This window comes from Numida meleagris, chromosome 1, assembly GCF_002078875.1.
Source record: "Numida meleagris isolate 19003 breed g44 Domestic line chromosome 1, NumMel1.0, whole genome shotgun sequence".
In the NCBI taxonomy this organism is placed as follows: domain Eukaryota; kingdom Metazoa; phylum Chordata; class Aves; order Galliformes; family Numididae; genus Numida; species Numida meleagris.
The window spans coordinates 37,321,615-37,343,270 of NC_034409.1; the positions used below are offsets into that span (position 1 = coordinate 37,321,615).

Below are 21,656 nucleotides of genomic sequence, written 5' to 3' on the forward strand. Positions count from 1 at the left end.
ACTACTTCACTGAAGTGTAAACACACCATGGATTTTGATCTGTTTTTTGTGAACATTTTCAATGATCCATAGAAGCTGCTGCTAAAAAAAAAACAGAACTGAATACTACAATACAGAGAGAACTTCTCTGAGCTATGCAAGGCATAAATACATGTTCTGCTTAACTCTGGAATTGATGTGATCTAGGATAGTCACTGCTCAGGTGGCTACCATTACCTCCAGATCAAGATTTAAAACTCGGACAGAAGCACATGGATCCAGCTCCACTTTAAGATGCTGCTGCCCTTAATTGCCTGCTCTGTCTCACTGCCAAATGTTGCTGGCAAGAAAGAGTGCAAAGCAAATGTATGCTTACGCTTCATTTCACAGTCCAGCATATTCATGTAACTTGCAAACCTTCATAGAGGTGGGTTTGTATTAAGATGTAAAGCTATGAACTCCAGTGGCCAACGTATGAGTTCACTTTAATCAAGCCTGATCTGTAATCCCTGGTGAAGTGTTGAGTTAAACAGTGATTAAGATGGTCTTAAACCACCTCAGCCATTAGCAAGTTCATTGCAAGTAAGGCAGAGCTTTCTCATGGTTCTTGACCTAGTGCATATTTTAAATAATTTAAATCCATATAAAATGGAATAACACCAGCAGAAGATACTGAATCATCTTTGCAAACAGTCAGCCTGAAACCAGCTCAGACGGGGATCTCATGGCATGTGAACTACATTTATTAGCACATGCACATGAATATATAATAGCCATGTAGAAATCTGTGCACTAAGCCAGCGAAGCCAAGAACCCAAACCCAACATTGTCACATCTGGTGGTTTGTGGTTATTGGCTGAAAGAAAAAAATCCTCTGGTTATAAGTGCATCAATATCTCATCATTGGGCTGGTATCTCATTACAGATGCCCTTCCTCCTGTTAATTGAATTGATTTTATAGCTTCACGCATCCTTTTTTGTCTTTAGTCTTAAAGATGGATACTGTAGAAAATCTTTCCATCTTCTGGTTAATGTTACTTTCCCTCCTCTATTTTTTTTTTACTTTGCTGCTTCTATTCATTTCACATTTCTTTCTTTACCCCATCAGTCCCTTTCTTCTCTCCAGTCATTTTTCTTCCTTCTGTTCTCTTTTCAGCAAGATTTCTTTTTTCTTTCCAGTGGGTCTTTTTTCAACACAGGCGATATCTGAAAGAAAAAATAGTTGAGGAGTGTTTTCTCTGCCTTGCTAGAGGCAAGTCACAATACAGTGGTCCTACTTTCAAAGAGATGGGGCTGAAGTCCTCATGTGCACATGCTGATGATACCAGCCCTGCTTTTCTTCTCTTACTGCATTACATGCTTTCCCCAGGAAGCCTTGGTGTTAGGATTTGTCTTGTACTTTCCTGCATACCTTCTACAACACCTTCTCTGTCTCTTTGCATAACAGTACGTATAATGCCACTCTTTCAGACTGTCCCCCTACATGACTCTTCAGATTGTCTTCCAGCTGGGGTGTGAGGGCCTTCTCCACACTGGAGCTTCCACCTCTGGTCTTGTATCTGGTGGTGTGAATGTACAGAGCAGGCAGCTGGCAGGATAATTACCCAATTCAAGCATGGATGAATCCACAGATGGACTATTCCATATGAGCGTACATTCTTTAAATAAACAAATAATAAACGAAACACTTGTTAAATTAGAGCAAATCCAAATAAAAATTATGATGATTCAGACTATACAGCAAGGATTCAAGGAGGAGAAATGCATTTACTATGTCCTGAAGAACAAATGAGAAATATCAGACTTCCTTATGCTTCTTCACATGAATTTATCTAAACAAGGGGAAGAAGTTCTGGTAAAGACCGAATCTTGATTCAACAGTTACAGAACGGTGTTTGTGAGATTTACTGAGACAAATAACTTTTCAGGAGTTTTTTTTTTCTTTTGTCTAAATTAGTTTAATTTGTCTTTGTGTTAACAGCAACTGGAGGGAAAAATAAAACGTTGTGGCAAAAGTACACAAGCTCAAATCAGTTTAAAGACAACTAGATTTTTTTTTCCAGTTTTAAATATTTCTGCATTAATTCAGAGTATGTTCAGTGCTGTAGCTGCCCGTGGAAACTGCATGTTCTTGCAATCACAGGACTGTGAAACAGAGATCAATATCATGGAGTGGCTATAATCAACATGTAGATTAATGAACAGGATTGCATCCACCAGGGAACAGTAGAACAAAGACTAGTTGCTCAATTTAATTGCTGAGTTGCTACTAAATCTCAGCTTTCTATCAATCTCTCTCCATTATAACCACTGATGCATAGCAGACATTAGGAAGAAAACAATAACACAGTAATTCAGCACTGTTGGGGTTTTGAATGAATTGGGAAGCTTTCTGAAAAATAAAGTCAGGATTATTTTGTACCTCCGAGCCTGTGGGAAGATCCAAGTGATTATTCCCCATTCTTTCTTTGAGTAGGATCTTTTGGTAATCCTTTTGCTCAGAAGAGTACTAGTAAAGCAAATTAATAGTTAAACAAAGCCTTCCTGGAACAATTTTAAGTCTGTTTCAATGAGCTTTTGAATGAAAGTTCCAATTTTTCATTAATTCAATTAAATGAAGTACTATAGAATACTAGTGGTGGAAATTACCTCTAGGCATGCATTATTTAGTTTAGCTACCTGTAATGAAAACTTGTTAACTCCATCTGCCTGTCTTTTTAATGCTTTCTCTGCATCTTTTTATAGACATATGGTTCAGCAGTTCCTGAAGAGGCTGTTCTTCACTTTCATGGGCTCCACTTGTGGGACACTTTCTCACAGCATTCACTCTTAAAATTCCTCCTGCTTCATATAATTTTTTCATATAGGTTTTTGACTCTTGTTCCTTCATAGTTATAATCATTAATGTAGATACCTCACTAAAGTTCTCTTCTTTCTCTTTCTCTCTTTCTCCAAGTACTGTGCTTTCTCCTATTGCTATTACAGCCCTGCTAGCTAACTCCTTTCCCTGCCTGTACCATTTTTCTCTTTGTCTGATCTCCGTAGAAGCATGATTGTTAGTCACAACTCTCAAAATTCTTTCCTAGCACATGGAAAAAAGCTAAAATTCCTGGATGTTATCCCTTAGCTTATTCGAAACAAAACTGCAGTGAATTTCTAATAGCCATTATTGCTTATTACAAACTCCAGTTGACTGTTTAAAAAGTGCCTTCTCGTCTCGCAAACATGTTATTTTTTCTTTTTTTCTTTCTTTTTAACCTCTTTTATTTCCAAATCTCTATTGCACTGATCAGATAAAAATACAAATTATTGCAGTCCCAGATTAACTTCAGTCTGATACCTGAAAGTGCTTGTGAAAAATATATTCAGGGTGACTGTGATTTCACTGTTTTCCTGTATGACCCTCTTTTTGAAAATTGCAAGAGGCCTTTCTGCTAGCACATTTGGCTGTTCTGTTCTTTTGAATGTATACGTAGCTGACTGAACACACACATCTTTGCTTGTTGTTCATTGTATTGTTGTGTAAGTTGCCTCCATCTTATTTTTTCTAAAATTTATATTTGTAGTACAGGTCAATATAGAACTTTTATTCAGTCTTAAAAAAGTCATCTTCTGCCATTTTTCTTTATTTCCTATGGTTTATCTTAAGTTCTGTTTTAAAAGGGTTTTAGAGGCATTTTTTTTCTTCCTTCCATTGGTTTTCTGGCTGGGTTTCTTCCTGATGCTACATCTGTAAATGGACTCTCATCCTCTGTGTCTGTTTCTTTGTTAACACACTGGAGATTATCCTGGAGAGGATTATCTGAGAGGATCCAACCTTTAATTACACTTTCAAGGTCACTGAAGCCACCTGAGAGTCTCTCCTACCTCTCTCCACTGAGAGGTTTGCACACAACAAATGGAAATTCTCCAGCACTCTTCAGACCGTCCTTTGACCTTCTTGTCACAACTCCTGTCCTGGCACCCGCAAGGCAACATGCTGTCCTGCTCTCTATCTGGGTCACAGATGGCCCAAGCTACATTCTTCACTTACTCGGTGAAGGAACATCCATGAGATAAATTAGAACAGATGTACAGCAACTTTTTCTTTTGGCATTTACACCACCCTCTGGTCTAATTAATCCTGACATTGTGACCATCATAACATGAACTGCATCAAAAAAATGAAATAGCAGATTGTCCTCTCAATGGCAAATATGTTTATTTTTCCTTCTAGTGAGACCTGTTTTCATTTTCCCTTTCAGTGAGTCTAGCTTTTATATTCTCCTGCTATTTCTACACTTGCAATAATGAGACAAAACATCATGAAGCTCTTACACTGAGGTTTGTTTAAATTCCCGTGAAGGGAAAGCAGATACATTTAAGAAAAAAAACAAAAAAACAGTCTATTTTCACATCTCTCTTTAGATACAGAAGACTGTACCAGAATACTCATTTGTTTTTCTGGTAATAAGGTACTATGTTAACAATTTTGGGTGCCCGTTAATAATATATATAGCAGTTATACATATTTTATATTAAAGGTTGTCTTAAAAGCAACATCTTAATAGACGACAACCTGCTTAGAAAAACATTTCTTGAATTATTTATGCTCATTTGAAACAACAAAATCAACTATTTTTTTTATAAGGTCAGTTACCAAAGAGGAGCTATTAATAATATAGTTGCATATCTTGGGAATAAAGTGGCTGAATATTTATATTTTAATCACATAGGAGAGACATTTAGCAGCAATATAGCTAACCAAGCAAGACTTCTCCATAAAGCACTCTAATGTGACTTCATAGGTTAATCGAAAATTTACTAAAAAGAAAACGAGAGTGATTTCACATAGAGGGATAAGGGAAAAGGGAAAAATAATTGTTTTGTAAAAACTCATCCCTTTCTGTACAAACTTTAAAACCAGCAAGTACTTACAAAAACATTATTCTTTAAAATTTACAAAACTATGATAAAACTTATTTCAGTGGTGACAGTGGATATCATCAGACTGAAGTAGAAAAAGGAAGAAATCTACCACAATTCTAGCTCCACAGGGAGCTTTGTGTGCACGGAAGTCTTACCTAAATGGACCACACCAAATTTAATGGGCCCGATTTTAGGTTGTCTTACACTTTTAGCCATTGACTGCAAAGAGTGTAAAAGTCTCTTATTGGTAGTTTATGGCATTTTCACACAGTAAGTGCTGAGTTTTCTTTACAGCTTTTCGTTATCACCCCATAAGCAGAGGAGTCACAGCTTGTAGGATTCTTCTGTGGCCAAAAAACGTGGCAGATCTTCAGGTTAATACATGAGAGGGAAAGGTAGAGATGTTTGCTCATGAGCATCAGCCTGGTCCCCAGCCATGTTCAGGCCACTTGCAGGATCAAAATTTCCAGGATCTTTGTTATTCATCATATCTGGAATGCACAGCACTAGTTAATTACCATAAGGTTTCCTTGGAATGATATGGTAGCAGTTTCATTTGACAGCATGTCTTTTCCCTACCAGCTTTTGAGGAGAAGGAGAAGCCACAGAGATGATAGTTGACAATTTCTCTGTGAAGGAAGGAAAGATGCATTCATGGGAGTACTTGCATCTAGCAGCTTTTGTCAATAATATTTGAGAATTTGCAATACCATTATACTCTAAGAATAGTAAATAACAGTGGGATGTTTCTGTTTCCTGATTGAGTGATTCTGAAATCCACAAATAGCTTTCAAGATTGATTCATGAACACTAAAGAAAATGTTCCCATGTAGGTAAATAAAGAGAAATTCTCCACTGGTTTCTATTTTGACGCCAAAACTACCTTATGTCTCGCATAGTTCTAATGTTACTTGATTTATATCATTGTAGATATATGATTCATTCATTCATATGCTTTATATCATATGAAGATACATATATATATATATATGTACAAAAAAATCCCAACCAACTATGAAAGTGAGATTAGATAATTTATTTACATTCAGAGAACAAAACCCACAGCATCTCAGTTTCTCTACATGAGTATTTTCTTTGGCCTCCTGTTTTGTCTTCTGTAACTGTCCTATATATATGTATTAGAAGGCAGGAAGGTCTGATGTACATTGCCACTTACTAGCACTTTCCTTTCTTTGAACATTTTTGCAACTAAAGCTTCTTCTGTGAGTATTTGTGTGTAGGAGGGTCATAAATATTTGTGAACCCTGTGTTGGAGAGAGGAGCGAAATGAAGAACATTGAATGAATATTTGAGTGTACTTTTCTCCAGTGTTATTGCCCATCCATGTACATGCGATCATGCTAATTCTCAAATGGTTGTGCTTGCATTTGTGCACTGGCTTTTTCTAGTGCACGAATGCACATGCTGGGCAAATGCATACTTGGATTGCTAATATTTCTTCAGCAACTGCTTAGTTTATAATATGTCAAACTGGTAGAAAGAGACAATTACTTTTACTGTTCTCCTTCACTGTTATTGTAAAAAAAAAAAAACCAAGGAATATTCACATAGCCAGATCTTCAATGTTATTTCCTTAATTTTTGATTTTGTTCTTGGCTGGGGAGGGTGCAACCTTTTAACAAGAGACAAGTATTAATGAAACTATTGTTGCAGAGAAATCAGCAGTCTGTGAAGCAAACTACTGCTTCCCAGTCAGAAGAAGCAGGAAACCACACACACTCCGTGGTTTTCTGGCTATAATCTTGTTGCAGATCTGTGTAGAAATAGATCGTTGCTGTCAATCAAATAAGGGCTATGACAGAAATTTGAGATAAGACTTTGACTACATCATAATGGTAAGTTGGACAATATCTAACCTCTGTTAATGCTCACTGGATCTTTCCAGTCAGCCTCTGCTGTGTGATGCACAATGGTTTTTGATCTATTTTCAGTGAAAATTTTAAAGCTTCACCAAGAATCTTTGGGCTGTTTTTGGTGGCTGTGTAAATACTAGAAAAAAAAAGGTATTTTTGGGCATCTTTAGGAAGAGAGAAGAGGCAGTGCTGACATTGTAATATCAGCTGATGCTTTTGAAAAAAAACATTGTGGTGAAACAAATGGATTAATTTATTCAAACTTTGGGAAAAAAATTACACTATATAAATAAAAGAAGCTAAACACAACTTATCATTTTTATACATTCTTCTTTACACAGTTTTTATTTTTAATTATCATCTCCATTATGTTTCGTTAATATAATGCCCATTAGAGTCTATCTGGTTAACTGTACACACTATAACAAGTGTTTAGGCAACACTTCAGTTGGATGGAACCAATTTTACCTGAGTCACAATTAGTACCCTGGACCAGCAAAACACAAGAATTCATATTTTACTCTTCCTGTTTCTTCTTTGCTTCTTCTAGTGTACTCTGTTTTAAGTCAACCTGATAAATCAAACTGATACTCAACATGTCTGGGACAACTGGGGTATCAGGCCCAGCCAGCATGTGTTAAGGAAAGGCAGGTCCTGCTTGTAAAAACTGATCTCCTTTTGTGATCGAGTTACTCACCTGGTGGATTAGGGAAAGGCTGTTGATGTAGGCTACCTAGACTTCAGAGAAGCCTTTGACACTGTTTTCCACAGTATTTTTCCGGGGAAGCTGGCAAACTGTGGCTTGGACAGGTGCAGCCTTTGCTAAGTGAGAGCAGGGTGCAGTGCCAGGCCCAGAGACTGGTGGTGAATGGAGTTAAATCCAGCTGGTGACTGGTCACGAGTGGTGTTCCCCAGGGGTCGGTATTGGAGCCTGTCCTCTTCAATGTCTTTATTTATGAAATAGAAGAGGGGATTGAGTGCACCCTCAGTAATTTTGCAGATGACACCAAGTTGTGAGGAAGTGCAGATCTGCCAGGGGGTCGGAAGGCCCTTCACAGGGATCATGCCAGGCTGGATTGCTGGACTGAGGCCAATGAAATGATGTTCAGCAAGATCAAGTGGTGAGTCCTGCACTTTGGCCACAAAAACTCCAGGCAATGCTACAGGCGTGGGGCAGAGTGGCAGGAAGACTGTGTGGAAGAAATGGACCTGGGGATGTTGGTCAGTGCTTGGCTAAACATGAGCCAGCAGTGTGCCCAATGAAGTGGTTGAGTCACCACTCCTGGAGGTGTTCAAGAAACATTTAGATGTTGTACTAAAATATGTGGTTCAGTGGGGAAATATTAGTGGTAGGTGGACAGTTGGACTAGATGATATCGGAAATCTTTTCCACCATTGGTGATTCTATGATTTTATGATTCTGAGTTAAACATGTCACCACAGTTAATGCAGAACATCTGCACAGATGAGGAGACTGCCTCTTTGAAAACCATATCTCAAAAACAAAAGAGGTATCCCAGTGGAAAACCTATTTAACATGAAATTTCAGGTGATGAAAACGAGAGTGACGTGAGATGTGCAAAGTGAGGACAAACCTTATGACCCATAACTTTCACAGCCTCTGTAGGCCCAAGATTTTGTTTCACTATTAGTTAACCTGGAATGTGAAGTGCCGCCTGTGGTAGCGTTTTGCACGTAGTCACACAGTCAAACCCACATCTGCAATTCCTGCTAAGATCCTGAAACTGAGCATTCCCTGCTTTTTCATCTTCATTCCCTTCTTTCACCTTCATTCCCTGCTTTCATCTTTCTTCTGATTCATTGGTTACATGAAGTAGTTTTTTGTTCCTTTATGATTCTATCTGTAGCTAAATCATGAGCACAAGAGTACAGTGAGCCCTCTTTTCCACACATTTATTATTCAGATTCTGCCTATTTCTGGGTGGATCATACTCAGCATGTATACATTGCATTTAAGAAAAACAGTGAGGGTAATGTATGAACTCTAGCTCAACCACCATCTCGGTGTGTTGTGACAGTGCACTCCTGGTCTCTCCCCTCCCCAGCCAACCTGGTATGCCCAAGGCCTAGTGCATACAGTGAAGTGCAGAAGACCTTATCCTTGAGACTAGTAAAAAATAAGGTTTCACCACTGGTGCTTAGACACTTGAAAACAGACACCTGGTTCAACAGAATCAATTCTAAGTTGTATGACTATGAGTCAATCATCTTACCCTTAGGCAAGCAGCCTAAGAACCCCTTGGAGAGTTCTTGCAAGCAGCTCGCTGCACACCAGAATCTCCTTTTGAGTAGGGACACCTCTCAAGATGCAGAGATTCACCCAGGACATAGTGACGTCTTGCTGACAGATCCTCGGTAAGTGATTTATTGTTTTTAAGCTATACCAGCTTTGCTAATATTTTATCTTAGATTCATTATGCACCCCCTACCCTTTATGTAGCTAATAATCAAGGATACCTAGCCATTTCAGATCTTGTTAAATCATTGTTATCAATGTTCAAATTACTAAACCTATATCTAGTTACATCAATAAATATATTTCTGCCTTCCTCTTAGGAGTGAAGGGTGCAGTACTTTAGTCGCCTGCAACATGTGTGCATAACCAAGAGAGCATTACCTTTCTCACTGACATGGGCAATAGCTCATTGTTCCATTTTTTTTCTGGCCACTTTCTGAGAAAAAAATCCACACCTTTTTTAATGACTTAATGACTTTGCAATTCTGATGCTTCTTTGATTTTTTCTTCTACCGTTTTATACTCTTTTCTGTGTAGATTTGAGACTTTCCAGGAGAAAAACTCTTTCTTACTACATGTATATACAATGACTAATGTGACCTTATTAGAAACATCAATAAAATAAAATGGTGCTTTTCTTCTCATTTTATTCCGGAGTTTAATTACCTTCATTTTCAGCTGCTAGTTTTGCAAGTAGTAGAAGTTACATATTGTATTCCTTGGGATTAATGTTTTGGAGTTGGACTCTCCAGTGTCTAGGAGTGTATGAGATGAAACAGAAGTTTTTCTTATGGTTAGAGCATAGATAACACTGCCATGTAAGTTTGAGTTAGAGAGCAAGGGTAATGGCTTTTCCAGCATGGATTCTCTTCTGTCCTATGGGAGCTGAGTGTATCTTTCTCTTGCTGGGGAGAATCTATGCAGTCTTTCTCCTTCAGTTCCTTGTTTTCTGGCAGCTTGAAGAGACTTACTTATTTCTGAAACAGCACTTCTGAGAAAAAAAAACCTGCTTCTTTGGCAAAAACAGCAGTGATTTATCAAGTGGTTCAAGAACAAGCAGGTAGAGGTGGACATATGGACAAGACAGACACAACAGATACATTATTTTGGAACCAAAATGAAAAATACCTTTTTTAAAAAAAAAAAAACATTAATTTGTTTAGCTCCAGGCTCCAAATGCTTTTCCTTGGTGTGCATTTTATACAGATTACAAAGGTAGTTGGAACCTATTTTCTTCCTGTCAAGGCAGTTCCGTACTATAATCAAGTTCCAGCTCCTGTTTCTTTTGACAGACTCAACAAATTGTATGCTCTAAATCTGTCAGTGTGAGGTATTTTTATTCCAGACCTGAGATCAACTCTATAGTTCTTTTCTAAATGTTTTCCACATATTTTAGTATCCTTTGCAGAAAACTCTTACCAGACATATATGCACTAGCCTAGTATCAGTCACTCCTTGTTTTACAGGTATACATTTGGCTTTGACCACGGATAAATTATGTTTATAAAAATTAAAAAAAAGAAATTGAGCTATTTAGTATCTTTTGCAGATTATTTCAGGATTCTAGCATATCCATAGCTCTGATGAATAAGTTACAAGTGGTGGTTTCAGCAAACAATGGAGTTTTCAAGTGCCCAGTGAGTCATGGAGCACTGTATTGTGAATTGTTTAGAATGGACAAAATGTAATAATTTACCAGACACTTAGAAAAACAGAGTAAGTCTTCTGCTCCCCACTTTCTACAAGAACTACCCAACCCTCTTATTACATTAAATGAAAAGATGACAAGTCTGAGCTTTAGAGGTGCAGCAGTACATTGCAAGCTCATTATGTGACTGTGATGTGCCTATGTACAGCAGCCCCAGCTGCTGCCTGACCCTGTTGTATATTATTCTTTACACAAATACTCTTCTGAGTTCTAAAAATACATCACCACATCTTTGGATGCATCTTTCATAAAGCTCCAGAAGGATGTTGTTATTACAATATAGTGCACATCTTGTTAATACATTCATATTATAGCTTTTTATAATCATTTTATCTAAATCTGGGGATTAACTCTGTTTACAATCTCTTTATCTAAGTCTGGGGATAAACTCTATGGCTTTCCTCATCAGTTCTTCTTCTGCTTGTAGTTTTGTTACGTTTTTTTTTGTTGCTGTTGGTTTGTTTTTTTTTTTTTGCAGCACTTCAGATATCAATCTCACTTTAGATTTGTGTTTTTATCTTTTGCTGTTGATGACTGACTACCGAAGAATGTGAACCTAATCTAAACTGGCCCTGCTCTGATAGCTGTTAGGACAAGTTGGGCTCCCTATGTTCCATAACCATAAACCAAAACTAAGCTTGAAAACAAGTTGGAAAATTATTTATTAGAAAATATATTTTCAAAAAGTTGTGTGTGTGTGTGAAATTCCTGATAGAAAAGTGAGAGATCAGGTTGACTGATTTGTGGGTCAGTTTTTCACAGTTGCCATTTTAAGATCTTTTTTCCTTCTGTAGTGAATTCCAGATGTGGTTTCATGTGGTAAAGAAAGCAAGAAATTCTGTGCTGGGGCCTAGAATTTTGTGATAGATTGGCTGGTGGGTGCTGAAGGTATCAATGATGTTATTTTCTTCATTCCAAAGACAATGTATTGCTGGTGCCAGCACAGGGGAAGCCAGATCTCCTGCAGTGTTTTCTGTCCTACAGATTCCTGGAGGCTCAAGTCAGTATAAAGAACATGAAGGGAGGTGGATTCCTTGGACATTTGGGACCTCTGAGCATCTCCTTCCAGAGCTCTGCCTGGGAGCTGCATTAAGGAGCTGACAAACTTCTTATCTGTCTCCTGTAATTGCTTTGCTTGTGGCCATCTGTAGACATCTGAATTCTTCACTGATTTAAATAATTGTTACAATTTTTTTTTCATAAACTTGACAGCAATTCTATGTTATTAACAGCAAGAAAGAGATCTGTTTTGTTCTGCATCTACTCACTGAGTTAGTTCACACTGGCAGATCATCTAATCTCATCTGCAATCATATTTTCTGTTTTGTTATATGGATTTTAAAAGGAAAAAAAAACTTAAAAAAAAATCAGAAGAGGGGACATTGTCCTCTCCAGGGTTATGTACCTCAAGAACTGTAAGGGTTTTTCCTTCCGTTTGTTGTAGCCTTGAATAATGGATGTTCTTGGACAATTTCTGCTGCAGAACATTCGATGTCTCTTTATCGTGCAAGAATCTCAGCATAAGCTAGTAGGCATCTCATCCATAAAAGCTTTGAAGTACAGCAAGTTAGTGTGTAGAGACTTGGAATTGTAAAAAGAAGCATTTTCAGCCTCCTTGTATACAAGCTCTGATCCTCTCTCAAAGTGGAAAAAGAGGAAACTTTTAAATAAAAATCATTAATTTCTTGTTTAAGAAGTTGCTGGTTCCAGTTAACACCTTGGAAGTCTCATTGTTTACTTAGTGTTATCATATATATTTATCCATTGACTTCTGTGGTTCTGATTTAAGGTAGAACATTCAATAACAGTTCTTTAATTGAATCCTTGGGTAGGATATATGTAATTGGAAGAAATCTAAGCACATTTTTAAAAGAGGAGATTTATTTTACAGCAGGCTAACATATTCTTACATAATTATTATGCATTTATTTTATTTATAGTTTTCTTCCTTTCAGTGGATCAAATGCTGATCCTGAGGGACATTTACTGTCACTTTATGATACAATCCAATACAAGTGATTGTTTATCTCACATGAGAAAGCTATTTCTACCTTTAAAAGTTATTTTCACCTTTTAAGACTTAGTCACAAGAGGAAGAGTACTCTGCTGTCTCTTGCTTTTCTATCAGAAGTTTCCCGGTTTACAAAAAAAATCTTTTAAAAATAGATTTCCTCAACTTTTTTTGAGGAGAAAGGACTGCTGCTGTAGCGACTCCATACTTACCATATCCAAGATAGTCTTACACTTCTTGTGAGATTAGAAAGCCAGCATAAGTAACAATGCTTAAAAAATGATTGGAGGTCTTAGGTCTTCTCAAATGGCATTTAAGAACTAAACAAAATGAAAATAGAAATTGAATCACAAGAGCCAGCATAGGCATTTCTGGACATAAATGGACAACGAGGGATATTTTGAAAGCTTAAGTAGCTCTAGTCCTTCTGCTGGCCCTTATGAAAATGGTTTTCAGTAAGAAATCCTTGCCTGAAGCAGATTAGATCTAGCACTAATTGTTTACATACATTCAGCCAAGGAACATTCTGTACTAGAACTACTTTATCTCGTGCGTCAGGAACACACTGACCCTCAAAAGCTTCACACAGCGTCTTCTTACATACCATAACTCTTAACCACTCACAGTTGGCACAAGTTTTTTTCACAGGAGCAGTGCATTTCATTTTAACTACTTGTTACTCATGGTTTGTGATTAGTCAACTCAGTCCAGCTGATTTTGATTCCACTCACTTATTGGCTGATAGATTTTTAAACAGAACGTATAAATATAGGAGGATCAATAGACAACAACTTTTATTCAATAGTTGAAAACACTGCTATGGAAACCTGAAAAATATATCTAGTCATACACTAGAGACTACTTAATGATCTGCCTGCTACTCATATCACATTTTCCACTGACGTGAAGTCAAGCCATTTGATTATGAATGTATCTGAGCCTCCATATTTCCATTATTCATCTCCATTAAATTTTGGAGTATTCATTTATGAAACAAAGATAACTAAGGAAAAAATCTAATTATTTACAATCTGAAGGCAGTTAAATGGTTAAACTTAAAGGGGGAAAGAAAAGGGGAAAATCTTCCAGCAATATTCTAAATTGCATTTTCAGCTGTCTTCTCTAGGATATATTTTGTTCTCTTCCATCCACTCTTCTACTAAAAGAGCCTAGAGGCCAAATCATGTACAGAGAGAGGCCAGCAATGCAATAATAGGCTTTGACAGTAACTTTAACAAGAATAAAGCATTTCTTTAAGCATTTCCTCTGGATTGCTCACCTGTTCTTGCCTTTATGTTCTGTTGTGTTTCTTTATTATTTTATTTTTGGTGCCCATGAATGCTTTCTTTTATGCATATTCTGCCTATTGTGATGGTGCCACATAATACAATGCTGTATAAAGACTGGATTGCAATTAAGATAGGAACGTATTTAAGGTTAAGGACTTGGAGACCGCTTTTGCAGCAGAAACAGCTCTCAGAGTGATTGTGCCTGTCTTAGGTGTTTTATATAATAAATCAAGTTTGTTATGTACCTAAAGTTGTGCAGTTCTAGTGGCAAATGTTTTCTGTGTAGACGGCTTGTGCCAGCAAAGGGAAGTCTTGTGCTATAGTTTATACCATTTCTTCCTAGAAAATAAACAATAGTCACAAAAGTATTTTTTTTCTTTCAGACACAACTATATAAAGCACTGGTTCAGTGCTTTAATAATCTTCGGCAAGTTACAGTATGGTGCGGAATGACTTTTGGTCTCCTAGAGCTGGTTGAGAATTAAATGTACCGCCCACAGAAACCTAAAATCCCAGGAACATGGACTGTTTTTACCGACACAATTGCTAAGAAAGATTTCTCTTCTGTGGCTGAGATTTCCATGTTAGAAAACTCCCTTTTACCTGGACTCATGGTAACACTCATGACTGTGATGTGAAAGCAGACATTTAACTTTGGTTATTGTAATTGTAATGTGAAACAGAAAAAGTATCAAAATTACAAGAACTTCTGCAGTGTGGCAAAAGTCTTTCCAATCACCTTTTCTGGTTGCTAATATTTTCTCTGTGATGTTCTTCTCCATATAAATGATGTGGAAGGGAACAAAGGAACATTTTCTCTCTCTGTATATCCTATTATTTAAAAAAGCTGCCAGGTAAATTATGCCACCCTCTTCTCTCCATACAATCCCTACAAATCTGAGAACTGGGAATGGCTCTGTCCCATGGTGCAGCAGAAAATAAGAAATATTCTTTATGTTCTTGCTAGAGCAAATGCATTTGTAGCACTTCAAAATATTGCTATCATAAAGTATATAAAATAAAAAAAGTAAGGAAAAAAATGCTCTGCTTATATTAAAAAAAATCAGGACTTTTTGCTAACTGTTTTGTAATCTGTTCTTCGCAATGCTATTTGTAATTAAGGCTTGCATGTTTCTCTAGGAAGAAATATCTGTAAGTGCAAAGCAAAGTATTTTAATTCATTGGGCTACACAGTCTACCTCATCTTTGGAAACTAATATATATATATTAGTATTCTTTCCTTGTCTTATCCACTGTGTTGCATATTCAGAACACATATTCAACCCATTAGTTATTTCAAGGTGATTACTGGTTACCAGACATCTGCATTCTAGTGGTCATAGGAGTGAAAATGGGTTTCTGTTAGACCATTTCCCTTCATTATGGAATGGCTCTCATAACATTCTAATTTTCACTCTTTTTATTATCTTTTTGACAGGAGAAATTTTTTCTTGTGCAAAATGTTAAGTGTGAACTAGCTTAAGCCAAGTTTAAAAAAAGACTTGCATTTTATACACTGCTTCCTTAGCTCTAGTTTCTCCTCTTTGATGTAATTCTAAGCAAAGAGTAGAAAATCCTCTATTTTGATCTTTTCATTTGAATTGCTTTTAACTTGCAGCTCTTCTTTTTACTTTGTCTGTCACCTTTGAGCAACAGATCTGATTCTCTATCAAGGTACAGCATATTTACAGCTCTGTATTGCACAGAATCATATTACTCACTTCTCTAATTGGTCAACCATGAGCTAATTGTACTGATGTGATTTCTACAGACTATTTAGAGGCCCAGCAAGCAAATATAATAAAAGATATAATAAGTCCTCGCTTCTCTTTGAAGACTAGGCTCATGCCAAGCTTCTGTGGACATACAGTGTATAACAAGAAGATCAACCTAAAGCATTCTTACAGAACTCATTATGTTTAGGAGTGAAAACTATCACAGCGATATATTAATGTATTGATTAATGCACTGATATAATACATTATATATATATAACATGCTATGTAATAATCAGAAGTAACAATCTGCCTTTAATCATCATATTCTAATTATTCTTTTTGGTTATTCATTCTGTTCCCTTCTTCCTCTGATTCATCTTTTCCTCTTGCTTTTATTTTGTTCCCTTCCACAACAGGAATAATTCAAATATCTAATAAATACTCCTGTTCTGAAATGATTTCTACAGAAATAGTTGCTTTGAAGTTCTATACTTAAATTATACATATACCTGTTTAATATTTCTTGAGAGATATTGGTCTTAAAACTTTCAGGTCACAAATATCAAATTTTTCATACATGCTCAAACACTGCCAGATTAATGAATGATTGCTGGAATTGACTAGTCTTTACAGCTTCTCTCTCTGTGTGATAATCACTGATAAACCTCAGATGACTTCACTATTTTATTCCTGAGGTTCTGCTCTTAAAAGAATTGGGATGTGAGAAAGGATAGTGAGCATTGTTCCTGTGGAAGCTCCATATCAGACCTGGAGGTTCAGAAGAAGAAATTATTCCTTCGCATTTGGAAACAATATCAGAATTGATTTCTTGGTGCATCAGAAGCTCCAGATGTGTCAGAGGTGAGTGCAAGAAATTATAGACAAGGCAACTCAAACTAGATTTATGTATTGTGAGGCTTCTCCTTAGCCCTCCTCTTAAAAATGTTTTTTTTCCTCTTTTTCCACAGTGGCCAGGTTGAGTTCAAGCTGGGCTTTTGCCTTTCTAATTTTCTCTCTGCAATATCCCAACAACTTCTCTGTACTCTTCCCAAGTTGCCCGTCCCTTCTTCCACAGCAGGTAGACTCTGTTTTTCTCCTGGAGCCTCAGAAAAAGTTCCCTGTTCATCCACACTTGTCTTCTTCCCTGCTGGATCATCTTACATCTTATATCTTACATCTTAGAGGTGGACAGATTGCTCCTGTGCCACTATGAGTTCCTTTCTGATGAGTGTCCAGCCTTCTGGGACCCTTTTACCCCTCAGTACACAATCCCAAGGGACCTTCCTTACCAGTGTCCTGAATAGTTCAAAGTCCGCCCTCCAGAAGTCCAAGGTAGCAGTTTTGCTGACCCCCTTCTGACTTTGACATGAATAGAGAACTCTACAATTTTGTGGCCACTCTGCCCAAGACAGCTCCTAAACTCCACATCTCCCACCAGTCCTTCTCTCTTTGTGAGCAGCAGGTCTAGCGGGGCACCTCCCCTTGTAGGCTCTCTTACTCATACTGATTTTAGGGGAAGAAAGTCTGAAAGTAACTGAAGTCTGATCAAAGTAGAGATCTGACTCGATTTCTCACATAAGCATCAGTTATTCTCAGACACCTCTTTAAAGGTCTATCGAGATATTAGAGATCCTATTGCCTCCATATTTTCACTGCATTTTCTTCAGGCTTTAAATTATATCCACCTACTAAACTGGATTTCTATTAATACTTGATCTTTCCCCAAAACTTATTCAAGAGGGTCTGTAGTCAAGAGACTGTAGTTGCCATTCATTCAACTTTTATTTGCAAAACTGTTATTCATCACTTTTCTACCGTGCAGCAGGGGGTGCATGAAATGCTTTCTTTCAGATCCTTATTCTAAAAGTGTTAAATTGCAGTGTCTCTTAAACAGCTGCTTTATCTAATCTTAAATGTGTATTGTGATCAGAGACATTTGTAAAATGCTTTTATTGAGCTGAAAAGCATGACCTCATTCTGAAGTTTTCATACACTACTCTTTTTCTTCTGTTTTTAGTAGAGTTTTAAGAATTCTCTAGCTTTGTTATGATAATAAGAATATCTGAAATTATTCAAAGGTATGAAGTATAAATATTTAGTAATATTACTTCCATTGTTTTGTCTCTGAAAGTAATTATCAATAAGATTTTATATAAGCTCACATCTGCAAAATACAAGGAAAGCTGAAAGAAGGAGTTAATTTTAGCATTACTGGTAGTAATACATTTCCTTTACTGTATCAAGTGGCAAAGAAATCCTGAACTGTGGCAGTGTACCAGAACATGTGGAATGCTTACAGACATAGCTGGTCCCAGGACAGGTTGTTTCCGACTGTGAATGGACTAAGGGGAGCTTATGAGGTGTTGGACTAGATGATCTCTAGAGGTGCCTTCCAGCCCCTACAATTCTGATTCCGTGATTCTATCATTCCAGAGATGGTGGAAGAATATGCCTTGGGCAAGGCAAAAACTTGCTTCTGGGCTCCGTGATCGGTCCTTCCCCCATACAGAACAACTGAGAGCTTGTTTTCCGTGTGCATCTGTGACAGAAAAAAACTTCACGTTTGCCACGAAAAATGGATCAACATCTGGAGGTACCTCACCCAAAACTGCCGGTATTACAATGAATATTTAATCTTTTAGAGAAATAGATTTCTCTTTCATCACATGATGAATGGAAATTAGCCCAGATTCTCCTGTATCTCAGTAGATGCTCTAACTATGATGTTACAGTATAAAATATACGTCCATATATAGCCCTTTAACTGTAATTTTCTTAATAAATTGGGCTATTAGTAGATCGACAGATATCTTTCAAGAAATATTGATAGAGATGAATGCTCAGTGCTAGACAGTGAGATGGATTCAGAACGGTTTCTGACATGCTGAAAAGCACTCCTTGCAGCATTTTTGAGCCAGTAAGTAAATAGGATAACATAAGTTCTGCTGTATGCCAGTTTACACAAGTTTTTCACTTGTGATACAAAATCTGCTCTTAAGGTGCTCTGTTAGGGACTGGGGGCAAAATTCATCCCTGTGAAAAAGGTTACAGTAATTTGGGCAATTACATGTGGACAGTGTTATCCCAACCAGAGATGTCCAAAGGTTCAGGTAAAATTTCCTTTAGAGGCAACGTTCTTTTGAAGAAGAAGAAATGGTCATTCTCTAGTTACAGCTGCTCAAATCTGAGATTCTGGGGGCCGTGTATTGCTTTCACAGTCTTCAAAAGTTTTAAGTGCCTGGCATATAGGAATACATTTATCTATAACATAAAAAGTCACTGAAAAATTAGGATCTTTTCCCTTTATGGTGCAAATGCAGAGTAAGTTATTTTTCAGTCACAAATACACTTGATTATTACTGTACTACTCAAAGAAATCTTTAGTATTCATTAGAATTTCATTATTGTCTTACATAGATGAAACTGACAGTAGAATTTCTTTGACTTTATTATCAAGTTTTGCTGTTAGCTACAGCCTCCTGAATGCAGCAGAGGAAGGGAAGACAGTGTGATGTCTTAATGATAGCTAAAACACATTTTCATTATCCTTCTTGTTTAATATATTTTATTACCTATTCATTATTCACTGTTAGAATACATTATTCTATGTTATAAATTCCAGAAGACATAGCAGCAAAGGTCTTCCTTAAAATTAAGTGCAAATATTTGATGAAATTCAGGTACAAGCTGACACATTAGTATTTGTTTAAACAGAAAAGAAAACATTAAAAAGTTTTGGTGACTGATGAACGAAACATCATGAAAAAAATGTAACTGAACCATCAGCCTCCCAGCTCAGGCTGCTGAATGCTACGCTGGAGAAGAATACAGTGGTGAGGAACAGTGTATTCGAAATATAAACATCTAAAGTTTGCCATTATATTTTTGGGGGCTGCAAGAGAATAATCACTAGCTTATAAATAACAATTGCAAGGTTCATGAACAATGGACTTTTTAATATAGAAAATCTATCACAAAAAGCTGTTCAGTAGAAATATACAATCTATATGTGACAAAAGGTGTGTAAATGCGTAATTAAGAATCCTAACAAATAAATCCCTTCTGAATTAAAAAAAAAAAAGATAGTAAATTTACAATTTAATGTATGACAGCTGCTCCGAAAGTAATGCCTCCTGTTTTATAATATTGGCCCATGACGTGAGTGACAAGAGTGGTTGTCGGTGATATGGCAGTAGAGACTGAACCTTTTCACAAATATTCCATTACGTTTTGTTGCCATGTGACAGATGGTAGCAGAGGGGCAGTCTAACAATATGGTGTCTAACATGGAAGTGTGTATGAAGTAGTAGTATGTAGTGGGGGTGCTGTATGATGCTACAGCATAATTTAGCACCAGAATATTGTTTTTTTTTATATTTTAATTTTATCCAAAATTAAATTGTGTTTACCCACAACCTCAATAAAAACCCAAATAGTATTTTTTGTGTTTTCTAGGATTTTCTTCAGGGTGTAGCTGAACTCCTGCTTGTCTTTAGTTACAGTTATTTTGCTTTTAAAAATTCCAGTGGAGAAGTACAGATCTGACTGAGGGAATGCAACTTCTTATCATGGGATTAGCACAATAATCTGTGCTTTGTGAAAATTAAAAAAGGGTTTCTGATGCAACCTTCATGGTTTGCTCTCTACACGCAGTGTTGTGTCCTCTGCCAAAGATCACAAGGAGGACAATTTTATGGACTATTTCAGCCTGTACTGAATAACCAGGCTCACTGACTCCCTGGTGGAAGGGTGAGAACAATTTCAAGGTTTTAAAGTGAAGTTCACCACTTAAAAATTTTGATAAGGACAGAAACCCTGCAGAATATGTATTTATCACTGTGTTTGTGAAATAGCCTCATGCAGACTCAATTTTTATGTTTTGCAGTCTAACCTCGTACGGTTCCTGTTGCCCTTTAACACACACAAGAGCTACACTCTTGTAACATACACATTGTGAGCTAGCAAATGCTTGTCATTTTGTAAGTGTTTATATACATAAATATATAGATACATTCATCACTCTGAATATTGCTGTTGAATAGAGCTTCTGTAATGACAGGCTGCCTTTCCTGGGATATGCTCAATCAATATAGATAAGTGAATTTATAAAAACTGACTTTTATTTTGTACTATGTGTTTTGCATATACTAAATTTTGTTTAATGACCACTATTTATTGGAATCTCTATTGCAAATATATCTGTGTATTGAGGTTTTCTTTAGTAAAATACTCTACCATACTCTACGTATATTCTGCAACTTGAAGACAATTGGTATTCCTACCATGGTCACAAACTTATTTCCTAATTAGTGTGTGTGGATTTTTATCATTCTTTAAGATTTATTGCAAAATCTTTGAATAGTTTTTAGATTCCATAAGATGAAAAGATAAGGCAAGATTTCAAGAGAATTGATAATAATTCATGAGGAATGTCATGCAGAAATTGTGCAATCAGTGTCATCACTGGCTCACTAAATTGAATGTGTGTAGTATAATCTTTTCATTTCTGTTTGGTTTATATACATTAGCCATCTTTCAGTAGCACTGAAAATACGACGTACTTGACCTTAACTTATTGTGTGTTTATCTCAGTGTTTAAAGCTGTACATTCTCTTGATTACAGTGTTTTTGACTTGTGAAGTACTAAAAGATTGGACACTTGGCTTCTCACCTGATAGCTTGATCAATAAAAACATTTGAACTAGCAATCTATGATCTTAAAGTGAAAAAGATGGAAGCTTGGGTACCTGAAGAGTTTTGCTGAACTTCATACTGACACAGCCCAGTCATTGATCTTTGAGGCATTTGCTGTGATCCATCCCTCTCTTTGATAATGCCAGTGAGGGTGGCTGCCTTCTTGATTTTTTTCCCATTTGGCTCAAGTAGGAGCACTCTGTAGAGTGCATCTGAAA

General features: G+C 36.8%; 1 long non-coding RNA gene across 1 annotated transcript; it reads left to right on the forward strand.

Annotated features, from left to right (window-relative positions):
* LOC110392588 lies at positions 6,614-18,337 on the forward strand. Its single transcript, XR_002434497.1, has 5 exons — positions 6,614-6,743; positions 9,002-9,137; positions 14,410-14,640; positions 16,440-16,605; positions 18,178-18,337. It is a non-coding gene; the product is annotated as an uncharacterized LOC110392588 (long non-coding RNA).